General features: G+C 41.6%; 1 pseudogene; it reads right to left on the bottom strand.

Moving 5' to 3' along the window:
* Positions 1-13,995: 13,995 nt before the first annotated feature.
* On the bottom strand, positions 13,996-15,053 carry LOC131755532 (E3 ubiquitin-protein ligase RNF167 pseudogene; annotated as a pseudogene).
* Between the last annotated feature and the right edge of the window lie 4,252 nt (positions 15,054-19,305).

Raw genomic sequence — 19,305 nt, 5'->3', positions numbered from 1 at the left:
CCACTGCGCCACCAGGGAAGCCCGGATACTCGCTTTTTAAGTTTGTGCCCCAGTTTCTCATACTCACCAGTAGACATAAACTGTCATCATTCCTATTTTCATGTGAAGATGGAAATATTTTTATTCTTTTAAACAAAAACAATGCTAATAAGGAGAAACAAGGAATTAATTTCTTTTTTTTAAAACATCTTTATTGGAGTATAATTGCTTTACAATGGTGTGTTAGTTTCTGCTTTACAACAAAGTGAATCAGTTATACATATACGTATGTTCCCATATCTCTTCCCTCTTGCGTCTCCCTCCCTCCCACCCTCCCTATGCCACCCCTCTAGGTGGTCACAAATCACCGAGCTGATCTCCCTGTGCTATGCGGCAGCTTCCCACTAGCTATCCACCCTACGTTTGGTAGTGTATATATGTCCCTGCCACTCTCTCACTTCGTCACAGCTTACCCTTCCCCCTCCGCATATCCTCAAGTCCATGCTCTAGTAGGTCTGTGTTTTATTCCCATCCTACCCCTAGGCTCTTCATGACATTTTTTTTTCTTAGATTCCATATATATGTGTTAGCATACAGTATTTGTTTTTCTCCTTCTGACTTACTTCACTCTGTATGACAGACTCCAATTTCTCAAGAATATAAGGAAGCTGGCTGTACATTTTAAATGTTTCAACTTCAGTAATAAATTGCTGTACTCTGTGAAATCACAGCGTTCATATTAGCTATTCCAGGAAGAGACTGACTTACAGCACCTGTCTCCCTGAAACCACAAAGAAACCACAAAGATTAAACAGCAGAGTATACATTTTTTAATCAGCTTTTTTGATTCACTCCATGTATTGTTTTAGGCTAACTCTCTGTGTAGCCAAATACCAAACAAAACTCAAATAAGTCATAATTAATAGTGAACAATATATTTTTTCTCTCTGATTGTAATAATTAACTGAGATTGCTTCTTGACTAAAACAACTGATATCATCTTTGCCCCCAGCAAAATGATAAGATTTCACTTTGAAATGGGCTTATTTTCACTTCATGCCCCTTTCTTTTATCTCTTCCACACACACCCCTACCCAACGCTCTATCTTGGCTGTATGCTCCTCATTGAGAATACAATCTCCTAAGGATAGTTAAGATCCATAGGAAGAAATATCTCATAAAGCCTGAGTTTCTCTCATCAGTCATATTGATATTATCCCATCACCCTTGATATTACAAGATGGGTAACCTTGGCAGGTAACTAAAAGCATAATGCCCTCCATTTTGTAAGAAATGTGTGTACTCATCCAATCTCTGTGACAATTCCTGTGTGTATTCTACCAAAAGTCGAATTTAGCACAATAACAAGACAACACATTTTTCCCTGACTGTCATAGTATATTCCTTCAGAAAAAAAAAAAAAAAAAAGTGTTAGACTGCTTCTCATCATCCTTTCTGATGCTTTCAAGGTTGGAACACTGAAGTAGGAAGGGGAACAGTGACTCCTGATTTAGTCTTAAAGGGCCCATGCAAATCAACTGAAAATTTGCCAGCTCTGGAACTACAGAGACATATATAGGTTTTTGTTTGTTTGTTTTATGGACATTTTTTAAATTTATGTATTTATTTGTTTACTTTTGGCTGTGTTGGGTCTTTTCTGCTGTGCGTGGGCTTTCTCTAGCTCTGGAGAGTGGGGGCTATTCCTTGTTGTGGTGTGCGGGCTTCTCACTGGGGTGGCTTCTCTCGTTGCAGAACATGGGCTCTAGACCCACAGGCTCTGTAGTTGTGGCTCGCAGGCTCAGTTGCTCCACGGTGTGTGAGATCTTCCCAGACCAGGGCTCGAACCTGTGTCCCCTGCATTGATAGGCAGATTCTCAACCACTGCGCCACCAGGGAAGTCCCAGTATATATGTTTGATCCTGGGACATAGCTACGGACAAGTTGCTCAAGAGACTGGGTGATGTGCGTAAAGCTATATAGTTAGGGGAAACAAATTTAAACAATAGCACAGGCCTCCCAACTGCAGGACTTGTGCTTCCAAGAGAGTCACAGAGACCTAGAACTATCGCAGCGGGGCTGCTTTAAAGACAACCACTTCCACATCAGTGCCAGAGGGGGCTTCTCTGATTGCTAACCTTCTTTTTAAACCAATTCCTTCAAAAAGTAGAAATCATTTTTGTTAATTTTTACTGTTAATGCCGAAAGCTCAGCCTACCTGCACTGGTGCTGAAACAAATCTCAGAGACAGAGTTTTGGATGTAGTAGAAAAGAAAGATTTTATTGCTTTGCCAGACAAAGGGGGACACAGCAGGCTCCTGCCCTCGAAAACTATGTGTCCCAACCCAGGAGGATTTGATGAGGAGTTTTATAGCAAGGTTCAAGGGTGGGGTTGCTGATAAGATTAGGGTGTGTGCAGGGCCTACACTCCTCTAATCTGGTCTCAGGTAATCTTGATGAACTTCTCTGGTTCCTTTAATGTAGCTTCAGGTGGTCTTTCTCTGGTATGAAGAATGTTGACGTCTTAAAGAGTTTAAAGACATTGTTATCCCTTGAGGTGGAGCCAGGACCCTGCCCCAAGGCTGCACCATTGTTTCTTGGCTGCCTCTCCCTTGTCTTTGCATCCCCTCCCTTCCTGGATTAGCAACTGTTCGAATCTGTCCTTTGGAACTCAGGGAAGGTCATGGAGGCTGGAGTCAAGAAACAGGGGACGGAACAGCTTCCATGCCCAGGACCCCCACAGGGTCCTGCTCAGTTTCACTGTCAATACTGGTGGTGAGCAACCTGAAGTTTCCTTTAAGGAACATATACAATGTCAGTCATGGAGGATGCAGTGATGAATAAGACACCTTGAATTCCTCCATTTCAAGCACCCTCTGTGATTCAAGTCTGCTTTCTACTTCCCATCAACAGACACTCTCAAAAGCTCGTCTCCACATTGGCTTTTGTGCCATTGTTCTTCAATTAACCCTTTACACCAAGTCAGCTCAAACATGCAATTTTTCTCTACATATGTTAAAACGCTTTTCTTCTTCCCATTTCTTACATTTCCATTTTCGTATTCTGCAGCTTCTCCACATACACCATATATTTCCTTACCTTACTCCACACCTTCCCAGTGCCCTAATATTGCACAGTCTCTTCCTTTTGCCCATTGTGCCATTCTGCACAGGATCTTCCTTACAAAAATCCACTCATACTTCAAGATTCATGCCAAATCTCATCACTCAAACTGACCTTCCTTCAGACTTCCACTGACATTGAACATACATCTATTTATAAGATTACATTGTAATTAGCAATGTATACACCTATCTTTTCCATCATACCAAGGGAAGGAATATACCCTAATTCATCTCCAATGCCCAGATTCACTGCCTAGCCCTTTGCAGACATAGAATATATTTTAGTAAATGAAACATTCCCATTTACTATTGCAACAAAAAGAATAAAATACCTAGGAATAAACCTACCTAAGGAGACAAAAGACCTATATGCAGAAAACTGTAAGACACTGATGAAAGAAATTCAAGACAATACAAACAGATGGAGAGGTATATACAATGTTCTTGGATTGGAAGATTCAACATTGTGAAAATGACTATAATACCCAAAGCAATCTACAGATTCAATGGAATCCCTATCAAATTACCATTGGCATTTTTCACAGAACTAGAACAAAAAATTTCACAATTTTGTATGGAGACACAAAAGACCCCGAACAGCCAAAGCAATCTTGAGAAAGAAAAACAGAGCTGGAGGAGTCAGGCTCCCTGACTTCAGACTATACCACAAAGTTACAGTAATCAAGACAGTATGGTACTGGCACAAAAACAAAAATATAGATCAACAGAATAGGATAGAAAGCCCAGAGGTAAACCCACACACATATGGTCACCTTATCTTTGATAAAGGAGGAAAGAATATACAATGGAGAAAAGACAGCCTCTTCAATAAGTGGTGCTGGGAAAACTGGACAGCTGCATGTAAAAGAATGAATTTAGACCACCATACACAAAAATGAACGCAAAAGGGATTAAAGACCTAAATGTAAGGCCAGACAATATAAAACTCTTAGAGGAAAACATAGGCAGAACACTCTATGATATAAATCACAGCAAGATACTTTTTGACGCACCTCCTAGAGAAATGGAAGTAAAAACAAAAATAAACAAATGGGACCTAATGAAACTTAAAAGCTTTTGCACAGCAAGGGAAACTGCAAACAAGGTAAAAAGACAGCCCTCAAAATGGGAGAAAATATTTGCAAATGAATCAATGGACAAAGGATTAATCTCCAAAATATATAAACAACTCATGCAGCTGAATATTAAAAAAACAAACAACCCAATCCAAAAATGGGCAGAAGACCTAAATAGACATTTCTCCAAAGAAGACATACAGATGGCCAAGAAGCACATGAAAAGCTGCTCAACATCACTAATCATTAGAGAAATGCATATCAAAACTACAATGAGGTATCACCTCACACCAGTTAGAATGGGCATCATCAGAAAATCTACAAACAACAAATGCTGGAGAGGGTGTGGAGAACAGTGAACCCTCTTGCACTGTTGGTGGGAATGTAAATTGATAAAGCCACTATGGAGAGCAGAATGGATAGTCCTTAAAAAACTAAAAATAGAATTACCATATGACCCAGCATCCCACTGCTGGGGATATACCCAGAGAAAACCATAATTCAAAAAGGCACATGCACCCCAACATTCACTGCAGCACTATTTACAATAGCCAGGTTATGGAAGCAACCTAAATGTCCACTGACACACGAATGGATAAAGAAGATGTGGTACATATATACAATGGAATATTACTCAGCCATAAAAAAGGAACAAAATTGGTCATCTGTAGAGATGTGGATGGATCTAGAGACTGTCATGCAGAGTAAAGTAAGTCAGGAAGAGAAAAACAAATATCGTATATTAACGCATATATGTGAAACCTAGAAAAATGGTACAAATGAATCAGTTTGCAAGGCAGAAATAGAGACACAGATGTAGAGAACAAACGTATGGACACCAAGGGTGGAAAGTGGTGTGGGGTGGTGGTGTGATGACTGGGAGATTGGGATTGACATGTATACACTAATATGTATAAAATAGATAACTAATAAGAACCTGCTGTATAAAAAAATAAATTAAATTCAAAAAAAGAGAATGCACTATGTCAGTTAATGATAACAATAGCTAATATTTACTGAGTACTTATAGCCCTATAGGTACCATTATAAGCACTCTGTATGATTTAATTAATCTAATCCTCATATCAGGCTTATGAAATAGGAGCTACTATTACCTTACATTGCAGTTAAAGAAACTGAAAAGCAGAGTTAGGTAAATTGTCCAAGGTCACAAAGCTAGGAAATAGAGAAGGTGAGATTTGAAGCTAGCCTCTTTTAATCACTGGGCAATACACTGGTTTAGAATAGGAGTCAACAAACTTTTTCGCAAAGGGCCATATAGTAAATAGTTTTGGCTGTGGACCAAACATCACTATTCAACTTTTCAGTTGTAGCAGAAAAGTAGCCATAGACAATATATAAGTGAATGAGTATTGTTATGCTTCAACAAAACTTTATTTATAGAAATGGAAAATGACATGAATTGGTCCAAGGCATGTGGTTTCCCGAGCCCTGCTTGTAGACTCTGCCTGTGTATCCCAATATCATCCACATAAACAGATAATATCTAGAGAGTACATTCAAGTATTTGAGTAGCAAAAATAGACCTACTGGGTCAGTCATGGAAAAGTAAGAGACATTCTTTATCAGCAGCAGAAGGAAAATGGCTGCATAGTGTGACAACCGAAGGTTGACAATGGTCACACTAGGCTGCTGACACTACTCTTAGGTCTTATTTCCTGGGGAATTAAATTCATTCCTTACAGTGGCTAAGACCTTCCTGGACTTCCTCATAACATGGTTACAGTGTCTTCTGATACTGCTCTTAGCAAATCAGACCTAATCTCTTCCATCAATACCACACTAAAGACATTTCCTGAAGTTTCATCTTGGGTCTTGTGCTTGGTGTGGCCAAGGAGAAGGCTCCAGATCTACTGTGCTGCTCAGCATCCCATGGTTACATGCTTAGAAGATAAATTAGGGAGGACGTCAAGAAAATGTCTCAGTCTATTTCCTATCCATGCAGCAATCTCTTCTCTCAGAATTCTTGCAAATCATGCCATATGCAAGCCTTTGGACCAGGCTGGCTGGAGTTTGAAGCCCACATCTCATAAAGCAAAATACATGTAAAGCCATATATAGAGGCAGCCCTGCAAGAGATCTGCACTTGTTTGGTTTAGAAAGGGGAGTGGCTGCTTGTAGCATCCCTATCAGATTTTCAGATTCCTGAGGAAAAGGAACCAACTTTGATGTGATATCTCCTTGTAACCTATGCAGTGCACCCACCAGGCAACTAGTGCTCTTTGCATAGTGTTGGAATGAATCGCCCTGCTCCTCAGCTTCCAGAGCTGTGCTGCCTGTTGACGTTGCCTGGCTTGCAACTCCCTCTGTTCCTACTCTCAGAGACTCTGGGCATTGAAGCCTCTGATGTTTTATTCTTAATGCCAAGTCCCTGCCTGTCCTCTATTGAACCCAATGGGTTTCCTTTAAGCATCTACCACTGTAGTGAAGGATTTCTAAATTAACTGCCTAGCTGCCTCTCAGTATTTGCAGATTTCATTCCTGAACGGACTGGATCCACCCGAAGACATCTTGTCCATCCTCTTGTCCCAGTCTCCTTGATCACCCAACCTTGCTAGCGGTCTGTCACTTACTTTCTTGCTCTTCCACTTTACTATAAATCCATTCTCTCTGGACTCAGTCTTTTCACTTGCTTTCTGACTTGGCTTTTGTCTTTTCTTCTGGGTTTAGTATTTTCATAACCATTCGGACAGCCATGCTCTCTCATCTCAACCTAGGTACTTTGCTCCCAGTAGGCTTCCTTGGGGGCAGTTTGCCACCCGCCAGTTTTGGACATGAGAAAAGAATCTGTAAACACCTCGGCAGCACCACTCAGTCTCTTGCCTTTTAGGTGTGGCTCAGTCTCCCACTCTGCCACATTCCACTCCCTCTTCATGTTTTTCTGTGTTTTGCAACTCTCTATGTGAATAAAGGACCTTCCAAGGGGCTTTGTAAAAGCAGATTTTCTTAATTTCTTGTCCATGTTCTCATCAACAAAAAAAGTCAAATAACTCAGCTCACTGAATATTTAAGAAAACCATTGGCTCAATTTGTGCAATTAAGAATAAAGAAATACCTCACTCCTTGCTGTCAGTCCCTGTTTGTGACTAGGGATAGAAAAAAAATGGTGACATATTTGTATTCGTTACCTGTTTTTCTGTAAAGAACAAGAAGAATATGGGTTTAATGACCCAATACATGAAGAGTTTGTTCAGTTACTTGCTTGCATATTAAGGAAGAGCTCCAGGAAGTCCAAAGTTTATGTGTACTCTTGGAAGCAAGCACACAAAAAGTAAGCCAAATATGAAGTCTTTCCAGATATTATTTTATTTACCGTTTCACTTACTTTTTTTAAATTTTCAGCACAATCCCAAACAGATGATAATATATTTGTTCTCAGTGAATGCTCAAATCAATCCAGAAAATACTAAATATTGTGTTTCTTTGTGCATGGTTCAAAGGCTGCTCCAGTGGCTTGAAAGAGACAAAAGACATCTCCTAGTGAACACCGCCATTCCTCTAGGGGAAAGCTCTACCCAGCTAACAGCTATTTTAAGATGCTGAAGATGCATTACCACAGGCTGCAATTACTCTGTGAATCCCAATTTGAATTGAAGTATCATCTCTCAAGGGTGTAATCCCAGGGTCACATTTCCTTTTCCAGGCAAAGTAAACCATCTCTTTGACTATTAAGGCCACTGCAGGCAAGCAATCTCAGACAATCAAAGTTCCTCTTCATCTTTAGGTAAATAAAATTATCTTTAAAAAATAGGCAATTTGAAATTCATAAAAATAATAACCCACAGTGATAACATGAGCAAATCAGCCACAAATAATTACTAATCACGGTCAATTGTTGAATAAAGATCAAAGTTACTAATGGAGATCCTTTAAACATCATACCAATGTACTAAATAAATATTTTAGAAATATGTCTATGATTTTTAAAACTCTGAATGGGCTTTTATAAACCAATATTGCAGCGTCTTCATGCAACAGTTATTATTTACTACAATTTGTCTTCTCCCGAAATTATTGTTGCAAATCTTTTCATGCCCTTTTCAATCAAGAGGAAAGAAGGGCTTCCCTGGTGGCGCAGTGGTTGAGAATCCGCCTGCCGATGCAGGGGACACGGGTTTGTGCCCCGGTCCGGGAGGATCCCACGTGCCGCGGAGCGGCTGGGCCCGTGAGCCGTGGCCGCTGAGCCTGCGCGTCCGGAGCCTGCGCTCCGCAACGGGAGAGGCCACAGCAGTGAGAGGCCCACGTACCACCAAAAAAAAAAAAAAAAGAGGAAAGAAGATCCAAAGCTGAAGTGCACTCCCAGCTTTTTCCATCCTTGTCTGTGGTTTTTCATCCCCTTCGAAAGAAATCGCAGGAGACCCTGACTCTGTGTGTGGTTTGTCTGACCACATTATATTCATAGGCTCAGAGAGCATGTATATTCAGCACAGTCTGGCATCTTGTTTTGATTTTGCTCCCAAGTTACATGATAAACATACAGAATACCAGAAAACACTCCTCTATTTAAATTTCCTTCTTCGTTTCTTCTATCTCTTCAACATTAGAGAGGTTAATCAGTTTTGTTAAAAAGAAAAACTAAACAACAGCTCTCAAAAATAAATTATCAAAAATTATCTCCTGGGCTTCCCTGGTGGCGCAGTGGTTGGGAGTCCGCCTGCCGATGCAGGGGACGCGGGTTCGTGCCCCGGTCCGGGAGGATCCCACGTGCCGCGGAGCAGCTGGGCCCGTGAGCCGTGGCCGCTGCGCCTGCGCGTCCGGAGCTTGTGCTCCGCAACGGGAGAGGCCGCAACGGTGAGAGGCCCGCGTACCGCAAAAAAAAAAAAAAAAAAAATTATCTCCTTTACAAAGATGACACAACTGGCCCACACAGAGATGTAAGTTTTACCTGTGTCTACTGATTGTGAAGATTTCTTCATTTGGATCTTTTCACGTTCTCCCAGTTCCTTGTAACTAAGAGAGTTTACTTGAGATCGTTTTTTCCTCCCAATCCCACAGCCACTACCTGAGGTCAGGTGACCATCTGTCTCACAGGGGTTACTGCACTATCTTTTAACTGGCCTCCCAGCCCTCATCTGCCCCCTCTCCCCACCTAGTAGCCCATTCTCTACAATTCTGTCATGATGAGAATTTTCAACTCTAACCAGTTGAGAAATGGAATATTTCCTGCCATATCATTAAACAAAGGATGTCGCAGTCATCAGCAATTGCAGCCCTCCAATGCGAGCCCTGAGGGAACTCGGGAAGGAAAGAAAGCCTGCCATCTAGCAGCCATCAGAAGGCAGCCAATCCCTGTGGTGAGCCCTCGGGATTCGAAAATACAGGATATTGGCCCCAGATAACTGAGGTGCATATCAAAGGAATGATTTCAGTGAACCCAGATTCTTTTATTCTTTTTAGATTTATCCAATTATACTTTATTAAGAATGACAGAAAATCACTATGAACAAGATTTTTACCATAGTTCTATCATATGTGAAATGTCAGAGGATATAAGCTATGGCAAATTTGCTTTTTAAATATATTTTTCAAAATTCAAACCCAGATTCTTGCATCTTCTCATACATAGAAAAGCGCTGAATTCCTTAACTTGACATATCTGGTTTTCCTTTAACAATCATCTTTTGACTTTCAGACTACCTGCTCTTTGTTGCAAAACTTCTGTAAAACCTGGCTCTCCGGGCCACCTCCTCTGAGAAGGTCTCTCAGGGTCACTTGAGATGCTACCTCCCGGGCTTGAAGTCCTAAAACTTCCCATCGAATAATACATAACTCTCAACTTTTAGGTTGCGCATATTTTTTAAGTTGACACGGTTTATTGAGCCTTTCAAGTTCCAGCCCCTACTCATACTAGCTACCTCATCACTCTTTACACCCTTCTTCACAGTTCAAGCCCTAGAAATACTGAAAGTCTTTCTTTGGTCCTAGAACACATCATGATCTCTTCCTCTTTAGGTTTACGGACAGCACGCTTCAGTCCGCCTCTCCTCGTGTCTTGATCAACCCTCGAGGTCTCAGCACAATTTTTACTTCCTCCCCCATGATTTCTAGATTCTTTTCCCCATCTAAAGGTCTCTACTCTGAGAATTATTAGAGGTGTATTTTTCCATAACACTATTTCTCGTATTTTATGTGATGGGCTTAATAGTCTCTTCTCCACATGAGAGCAGGGTCACATCTATCTTGATACTGTTATATAACCAGTATACAACTTAATATTTACAGAATGAATGACTGGTTGATTAGTTGGGTGGAAGGATGAAGGTGTGGATGAATGAATAGATGAACAGACTTTTTAAATGTGTGGAGTTAGGATGGCTATCTGGGAAAAGGACAGAGACAATGGAACTCTGCAGTGCCCTTGTTACCATCAATACGTCTTTAAAAACATGCCACTGACTTCTCTCCACATTGATTTGGTACAAGACACATTAGTTATGGAAAAAAAATGTTTAAAAACTCATTCATATAACCAAATTTTAAAGAAATGATTTTAAAATATTCTTTTTTTTTTTTTTCTTGGTTGCGTTGGGTCTTCGTTGCTGCCTGTGGGCTTTCTCTAGTTGCAGAGAGTGGGAGTTACTCTTCTTTTCAGTGCGTGGGCTTTTCTTGTTGCAGAGCACGGGCTCTAGGCATGCAGGCTTCAATAGTTGTGGCACATGGGCTCAGTAGTTGTGGCTTGCGGGCTCTAGAGTGTAGGCTCAGTAGTTGTGGCGCACGGGATTAGTTGCTCCACGGCATGTGGGATCTTCCCAGACCAGGGATCGAACCCGTGTCCCCTGCATTGGCAGGCGGACTCTTAACCACTGCACCACCAGGGAAGTCCCTAAAATATTCATTTATGTATTCATTCAGGTATGTAACAATCTCCGGCTTGTACCTCAGGATAATGAGGTTAAATTTATTGTTTCTTCCCTTAAGGAATTTACAGTCTAGGGAGGTGCTATACAACAAACTTGAAAAACAAATTAGTATCTTTCAAAAAAATAAAATTAAGTCATAATAATTCTGCATTGTCTTTAAAAAACATTTTCACAAATCACTTTTTAAAAGTCCTAAAAATTTTGTAAAATGGTTTTGACTGGAAAAAATACATGAATTTAAATTCAAAGATATATCTTATTTGTCAAATATTCCATCATATGAATTCTGCAAAGATTAAAGTATATCCATGTGAGGAAACTAGCAAAATAAATGTGAAGGAGACAGAGTTGAGACCTGGGACCTAGGAAAAGTGATTTGAGGAGGATTGAGAGAAAACTCTTACCAAAAGAAATGCTCTCCTATGGTACGTTGAGTAAAATATTCCATCACAGTCTCTAAGGTGTTGAGTCCCATTATGTGCAATATGGAAATGAGGACCTAGGGAACATAGCCCTGCCATTTGTAAATAATAGATGGATGGGGCTTTCTAACATTGAGTGGGAGATTTAGGTTTCCCCCAAATAACCCAAGGAAATAGTTCTGTCATCGTGAGCACTTAAGAGAGAATCCACACAGAACCATGCTGCATAGAAGCATCTCATGAGGGAAAGCAGGTAATTTCAACAGTGCTTAATAGGTTGACCAAAAAAAAAAAAAAATGTGATTGTAGCAAAAATAGGATGGACAGTAAGAAATGCTGAATTTAAGTACCTTCATCCAGTCCAAACAATAATTAGTGCATTTGCGATCACCCATACTGATGGCAGAATAAACAAGAATCTGTGAATTATATCTTCCTTATGATCTACTATAGAACAGAACACAGTACAGCAGAAAGAAGAGGAACCTGAATCCTTACGGTGTGCTTAGCTCAGCCTTCCTTTTCTTCTTCCTCCGGCCCTCACGCCATCGTTTCTGAATGTTGTAGGCCACTCCATTTGTTCATACAGTAACTGTGCAAAGAGAGCTGAGTCTCTCTCCAGGAATTGTCCTTGTATGAACAAAACTACCCAGCCCAAGGCCACTCCTCTTCCCCTGCGACAGCCTGTAAGAAATGACTGGTTACTTCAGGAGCATGTGGATTCAGCTCTTTTGCTTCGATTTGGGACAATTCTACAAGGCCACGACAGCTCCAGTGCTCTCTGGGGGGTCTGCTGAGGCTTCGGGTGCAACCACACCATCCTCCAACTTTTACCTCTGCCCAGTTCTGCTTCCTAAACTCACTCAACTAATGCACACAAAGCTCCACCTCAGAGTCTGTTCCCTGGGGACCCCAACATACTGCAGCCCTCAATGTTGGGTAATGTTTGCCAATGCATACATTTCCATGCAACCTCCTGCCAAAGAATGCATATTGTGAGAAATATCAAATCAAAAAGACTGGAGCATAACATTAGTGAATAGAATAATCAATTGCAGTAGTATCAACAATTGATTTAATAGGATCTTAGCTCTAAAATTATGATTTAAATGCACCTTTATGGAAACAAAACTATGTATTAATTTAAATAGTAAATCTTCTTATGACTTTTTTTTTTTTTTTTTTTTTTTTTTTTTTTTTTTTTTTTTTTTGCGGTATGCGGGCCTCTCACTGCTGTGGCCTCTCCCGTTGCGGAGCACAGGGTCCGGACGCACAGGCCGAGCGGCCACGGCTCACAGGCCCAGCCACTCCACGGCATGTGGGATCCTCCCGGACCAGGGCACGAACCCCTTGCCCCTGTCTCCTGCATCGGCAGGCGGACTCTCAACCACTGAGCCACCAGGGAAGCCCTTCTTATGACTATTGATTCTGCATTCCAAGATAGAAGGCTTTCAGGGTGGTTTAAGTGTTCATTTCAAGGCTTGCATGAAACAGAACATTCTAATCCAAATAACAGAGTTATACTGAGAGTATTTAGTAATTTGCATTATCAATGTAGTGTCTGGAACTTTGAGATGAGTTGAAATTGGCCTTGCAAATGAAAACTAGCTTAGCTAACATTAACAATCATTAAAGGGTGAAAATGACCTTAATTTCTAAAAAGAAAGGACATATTTAATGATCTCCTATTAGCTAACTTCCATTTTATACAATTACATGGGCACCTCCAGTCACAGAAGATACTTGGTATGGCTGAACAATTGCCACTCTCAGGTGAAAAGTATTTGATGTTGCATGTTTCCTTCATTTAAATAGTCTCTTAATTCCAAGAGATGAAAAAACAAAGCTAAATCATGCTCTTAAAATTCCACCCCAATTAGTAGGATTAGAATACTAATGCCAACAAGCTATAAAACAACAGAATGTTCTTACACAGTCACTTTACAGGAAAAGCAGAGGACCAAAGAACCTACAACCAAGATATTTTTTCTCATGACCATGGAGACATTGCAAAGGCTTTGCCCTCTCAGGCATTAGCTGATGACAACTAATTAGACAAGTGTAGATTACATCATATACACCCGATCTAAAATAGTTAAAGGAGAGGCACTGAAATTTTTAGATTTCAGAAATTGCATTGTGAGGCCAAATGTGAAACGTTAATATCCCAACGTAAATTTAAGATACTCTTAAGAGTTACTTAAAATAATATTTCTAATTATCTTTTCATCCTTGACACAAATAATTTAAAAATATGCTCTTTTAAATTGTTTTTGACAGCTTTCGCCTATGGCTTTCACATGCATCTGAATTTTTTTTTAAGTCCACAAAAAAATTTTATTAACGCAGTAAGTGAAGACCCAGTCACTTCGCACGTCGAACCCCCTCAAAAGGATGGGGTTGGGTTAGGGAGAAACCTGGCGTAGGAATATCTCCTAACCCTCAACAGAGAAGACTTGAGGGAGGAAGAGGGGCTATGCAAATAGGTTGCCAAAGGTGGGAAAGAAAGGGAGTATTAGATCAGGATGACAGCCCAAGAGGAAGAGGAGGATGGAGAGGGTGAGGGATCTGTTGAAGACCCAAGAAACACAAAGGGGGCTGGGGCTAGGGAGCCAAAGGAGGTGGGAAGTGCTGTCCTGGAGCCCAGAAGTGGGGTCCGTTCTGAGGTAGGGTGGCCCCTTGGGCCCCCTTCCCCATGGCCCACTTGCCCATGAGCTCCTTCCTCCTGTTCCTCCTCCGCAGGATCCCGACGAACAGGCTGCTTGCAGATGGGGCAGGTCTTCTGGGTCTTAGTGAGCCACGGGTCCACGCAGCAGCAGTGAAAGGCACGAGCAACAGGTTAGTACCCTCAGCTTGTCCCCATCCTCATATTTGTCCAGGCAGACAGCACAGACATCATACTGGTCTCCCTTCTGATAGTCATGTGTAGGAATCTGTTTCGGTTGCTCTTTGGTCAGTGGTTTTCTCTGGCACTCTTTCTGGGGCTGAATACAATGAACTCTCAACATCGCTCCCATGCCCCAAATTAGCACTCCCAAAATCCCCGAGAAGAGGATGAGGCAATAGGCCAAGAGGAATCCATCATCTGGGACCAGAAGCACCTGAGCCCCCTTCTGGTAGACAAAGAGGTCATGCAGGTACTTACAGCTCCGTTCGCTGATAAACACAGACGGGATCCATATCTGCTGCTGGATTTCCTCATTATCCCACAGAAGTTCATTGGAATTCACATGGTGCACCACAGCTGCACCATACCCAGCCTTCTGAGCATTTAGGGCTTTGAGGTCAAAGTTGCAGTCAAATCTTGGAAGCAGTGCAATGAAAATGGACCCACTGACCCGAGCTGGGGGCAGTGGAGCAATGGGGCTGCAGGCGTTGCCTGGGCGAGCCTCCACAAGGAACCCCTTAAGTCCCTCCCGGCTCAAGGCAGCCCCAAAGAGAGCTGGGAGGTCTGCAAAGTCCATGCTGCCGTTGTGGTCTGAAGTCACTCGAATGAGCCCCGTGACAGGAGCCGCTCGCTCCTCACAGCACAGTGTCCACAACCGCAGGAAGACGGAGGGCCGCAGGGTGCATGGTAGCAGTGGGGGAAAGGCTGAGGAGGCCGCGTCTTGGTGACAGAAGCAGAAACGGAGTTCTGAGCCCTCTCCCCCTTCCTTCGGGATCCCAGAGGTCCAACCACCCCCAGGTGCTACTCTGCAGCTACATGGGGGTATAGGGAGGGAACCCCTGCTCTAACTCGTCTAGTGGAGCTAGGAGAAAGACAATCATGTACTCTTTTCCAGTATACAGATAAAACTGGAAAAGAGGACGGGGCAAGCACAGGTGACAGAGAAACTTCTGGAAGAGCTGGGGAGCTCAAGGAGTGGGACTTCCAGCCAGGTGGGCCGTTTTTCTATCCCCAGGCAAAGGGCTTCCGGTAAAGAAAGTCAGGCTGCTTCTGGCATTGTACACTCAAGACGAAGCACTTCCGGTCCTCTCTTCCTTCCTCTAGCTGCTGCCGCCACTAACGCCACGGTACCTTCAGGTCTCGCGAGAGTGCTCGCTACACTTCCGCCCCATCAGCGGAAATCTTTCAGAGTCTGTCTCCAGAGACCTGCTAACTCTGGTTTAGCCTGGCTCACTCGATCTTGCATCAAAACAAGCCAAATGGAGAAATTTCTAGCAGATTATTAATTTTGATGTAAGTTTTATGGCAGTTGATTCTAACTAAGAATGTGTACCAGTATCTACAAGTGCGAGTCCTTTGTTGTCCTATCTCCCAAACAAGTAACAACTGACATCTGAGATAATTCACAAATGCTGCCATTATGATACAGATAACCAAGGATCATCTGTATTAAAAGCATTTAACATTTTAATCATTTTATCCCAGTGACCCAATACAGTCTTTTAAACTAATAAATTTCTATTTCGATGTCAAACACAGTATGGAGATAGGAAAAAAAATCTTATTTCTTCATGAGGACCAGTTTAGGCTAGAAGGTGTTAACCTGCTGGGTGTTTGGATGGTACATTTTTCTAGGATATTGTAGAGGCCTGGAGGTTTTGATGTAGAATTGGATCTATATGACCAAGGAAATAACCAGCATATAAAATTGTTGAGACCGAGGTAGACTCTTTTCCTTGTGGGCCCATTTACAACATGAAAAAGTATCCCTTAGTTCTTAGATTCTGCATTTGCATACAGCTATCCTTTTTCTCTTTAAGTGGTATACCAAGAGATCAAAACCTAGGTTAGAAAAGGAAATTATAGGCCATTTAAATAAAGATGTGCCTGATTGGCCAAGTCAGAAATGGAAAGGTTTTATTCTGAGCACACCACTCCAAGTTATCCCTCCAGACTTGGGTGGACAGCGTCTCACATTACAGTATTATCCTGCCATTTTTTTATATTGGTTCCATTTGCCGAAATATACTTCCAGATTTGTTTCACCTCTATTTCCCTGTATTTTCCAATTTGGAACTAGAACAGGTTATTAAATGCCACACTGTTCCTGCTTCCACATAACCCCTCCAAGGTGAAGCACAAAACAATAAGCTCCAAGTCTACCTAGATGTAAGACAGATGCTAGTCTAAACCATTCCTTCAGGATTTTCAGAGATGTGTGGAGGAGAGAAGAGAGGAATACCAAAGTGGTCCTGCCAGCATTAGCTAGTAGCTGTCCTCAGTCTAAAAAGATTGAAGGACTGAGATGATTTCTTTAGAGAGAATTGTCAGTGAGCTATGTGGACAACCACACACATTCATGAGGAAGTGAGGTGGTCCTTCCCCTCAACCTCAAGCCAAGGAAAAGTGACTTAGAGACACTTGTGAAATTTGAGGCTCGGGGAAAGAGGAGGGGGGTACATTGGGTCCAGCTGCGTTTCCACACCCAGAGAAGTTTCTCAAATTCCAAATATGGACCTTGCTATGGGGAGCCCTTAGAATAGATCCCATGGAGCACTTGATCTGAAAGGGCAAAGGGACATCGAAACAGAGGGGTGGATACTGGAATCTAGGGGCAGAGGAGAACTCTCAGATAGCCAGCCCAGGAAAGATATTGTCCTCATCAGATTGGGAGCCTAGAAGACTCAGTAGAAAAAAATTGCCAAGAAATCCACCAAAGCAATGTATAAGAGACAAGGAGTCGATTAGGGATCATTTGCCGCGGGGTCAGGCACACACACCACATTGCTACTGCACCAGCCACCTGTGACTATTCCCCCGGAGACCAGTTTTAGAGAGGTCAAGAGCGGAGGCTAACCAGAGACCAAAGCAGGAGGGGAGAAAAGACAAGAGAAGCCAGCAGAGTCTTCCCACCCCTCACCCCTAGGGCCTCAAACTTTCATAGCCTGATTTGGACCTGAGCTGGGGAGGGAAAGAATACTTAATGAGTCTGAGGTTTTATATTATACCAGACTACATTAGAATTAGAACATATAGAATTATTCAGCTGTCTATACTGAATGCCTTTGTGTTTAAAATGGTCAAAGGCAGAGTTGGACCCAGGCTTCTTTAGTCCTAGAGTTTATCAATTGGGGGAACTTCTTCAATTAAAAAACAAAAACAAAATCAAATGTGGTTTCAAAATCAAGAACAGAGCCTTGGAAGGACATCTGCAAATGGAGGGTCCTGAAACATTCTCCCAGTTCAGGGGAGCAAGACTCAATTTTCCAACTCTACTGTCTCTAGTGCAAGGATTCTGTCTGAGAAATAAAACTGCTGTGGAGGAAGTCATTTCGCCAAAAAACCTAATGAACTCATCAAAAGGCTATAGCCAATTATTACTGAGATTCTATAAAATTTATGTTAAATATACATATTATTCACACATATAGTTAATATATAAAATATATACTATCTCTATAAAATTTATATGTAACATATTTATAGAGATAACATATATAATTATATATGTGTGTATAATTATGCATGTATGAAGATATAATTTTTAATTGTCTATTAAATCAAATACGAATGCATTAGCATAACTTGGTAAGCTATCTTCATTGTGTGGTTAGATAGTACAGATCAAATCCTCATTAGTTTTCACTAATGACCCATAATTATCTTAGTCCAGACATTTAGCTTCTAAGGACTATCAGAACTATTTGCCTTTGCCCGCTATTCTTCATATGAGAGGATATATTTTTAAGGATTTCCGTAACTTCAGCAGCTTCCTAACTCTATCTTTAGCTTTCCCAAAAGAAAAAAGCTCTCCTCCCCCTTCCTCTTCTCTGTTTAGAAATGGCCTTCTCAGAAAAGTTTAAACAAAAGAAAATGTGTAATATAGAACAATAGATCCCCTTGATATGGTATCAGGCAATCTGGGCTCTTGTATAAGCCTTCAAATCCATATTGTGTTCTTCCAGTGGGAGAAAGCAATTAGTCAATTCAATAGTGGAAAAAGAGTCAAGTTGTTGATGGGCGTTGCATTATCTAAACAACTGGTGATCATATAGATTTTTCGCAATTTTCAGCTCACCCATGTTGTAGACAAAGAGATACAAGATTATTTTATTGAAATATAGTTATCAATCAATAACTCAAGTTTGTAAAAATAAATGATTTTTAAGTTTAAAAAAAGAAAACGTATGAAATGTGAAGTATTCCAACATCTCAGCTGCCCTAGAGTCTACCCTCTTTCTTTGTAGGTTTCCATGGCCTCTTCACCATCACCCTGTCTTTCCCCACTCCATTCTTTTGGGTAAGATTCTGCATTTTCCAGCTTGTAAGGGATGATTTACTTTTAGAAGATGGAGCTATTGGAGAGAAGAAGAAAAAGGAAAAGTGGAAGGAGTTAAAGCGGGGTCCAGATGCCTTGTCATCTTGCTATTCCAATAACTGCAAACCCTCCGTAGTATTAATTTCTAGTCTTCCAGTCTCTGACCATCCCTATTACTACTTCACTCTCTCTAGTGCTTCAGCAATTACACCATCTTGCCATTTTTTTTCTCTCTTTCCTCCCTTTCTTCCCAGGCCTCATATCCTCTTTCCTCCTCCCCAGCTTTTACCCTGGGCAGTCATTATCACCCCTCCCTTGCACATACCCTCAACTCCCTTGCCCCTCTCTTCATAGAACTGTGTCTGAGCAAACTACAGCCTCTTGCTCCATGTCTGTCCTTGTGCCGCTGAACACGGATAAGGAAAAAAACACAATCATTCTATCTGGTCTAAATGTATGATCGCTACCACTCCAGTAAGCCCTAATGCTGGCTTTTTGAAGGGGTGCTAAGGTGCTGCTCCCCTTTTATTACTAATGACATAGTGGCTTCTCTAAAGGAAGTATAGCACCCCTCCTCTTTGGGCCAATTGTCTAACCCCTGTATAACATCCCTCCAAGTA

This window comes from Kogia breviceps, chromosome 4 (assembly GCF_026419965.1).
Source record: "Kogia breviceps isolate mKogBre1 chromosome 4, mKogBre1 haplotype 1, whole genome shotgun sequence".
In the NCBI taxonomy this organism is placed as follows: domain Eukaryota; kingdom Metazoa; phylum Chordata; class Mammalia; order Artiodactyla; family Physeteridae; genus Kogia; species Kogia breviceps.
Note: the sequence above shows the minus strand (reverse complement) of the source record. Positions and strands in the feature narration are given on the sequence as shown.